This window comes from Brassica oleracea, unplaced genomic scaffold (assembly GCF_000695525.1).
Source record: "Brassica oleracea var. oleracea cultivar TO1000 unplaced genomic scaffold, BOL UnpScaffold11617, whole genome shotgun sequence".
Classification (NCBI taxonomy): domain Eukaryota; kingdom Viridiplantae; phylum Streptophyta; class Magnoliopsida; order Brassicales; family Brassicaceae; genus Brassica; species Brassica oleracea.
In genome coordinates, this window is record NW_013628138.1 from 1 (window position 1) to 514 (window position 514).

The 514-nt window shown below is 39.1% G+C and overlaps 1 long non-coding RNA gene across 1 annotated transcript; it reads right to left on the reverse strand.

Moving 5' to 3' along the window:
• Positions 1 to 159: 159 nt before the first annotated feature.
• LOC106322247 lies at positions 160 to 468 on the reverse strand. Its single transcript, XR_001266304.1, has 2 exons — positions 323 to 468; positions 160 to 235 (listed from the first exon to the last, which is right to left on the reverse strand). It is a non-coding gene; the product is annotated as an uncharacterized LOC106322247 (long non-coding RNA).
• Positions 469 to 514: the final 46 nt, after the last annotated feature.

Genomic DNA, 514 nt, shown 5'->3' on the forward strand with positions numbered 1-514 from the left:
TCTTCTCCTCAGAAAGAGATTTCTACTCCCTTCATCTTCTGATTTCCCTCCCTAGTCTCACTCATCTTCTTCTTCTGGTATGCCTCCCTGGTCTTGCTCTTCTTCTCCTTCTTCTTATTCTTCTTCTTCTGATTTCTCTCCGTAGTCTTGCTCTTTTTCTTCTGCTGATTTCCCGCCGTAGTCTCAGTCTTCTTCTGATTTTCTATCTGCTTCCTAGCCATGATAGTAAAGTTATCTGAAACAAACAAACAGACGAATAAAAGAAAGGTTTTATTCCGTTGAAAAAAAACAAAAAAAGAATAAAAGAATCAAATTTACGTACGTGGGTGAATGTAGCCAGTCTTGGGTGTTATCTTTGGAAGTGGAACAACCTCAGTAACTACAAAATTCAAACCTCCTACAGAAGGTCCACTACTTTCCAGCGCCTTTTCTACACCCTCTTGTCCAAGGACATAAACGTCGGCTAGGCTGTAAAAAAAACTCAAAACAAGCTTCTTTAGCTAGCAAAAAAAAA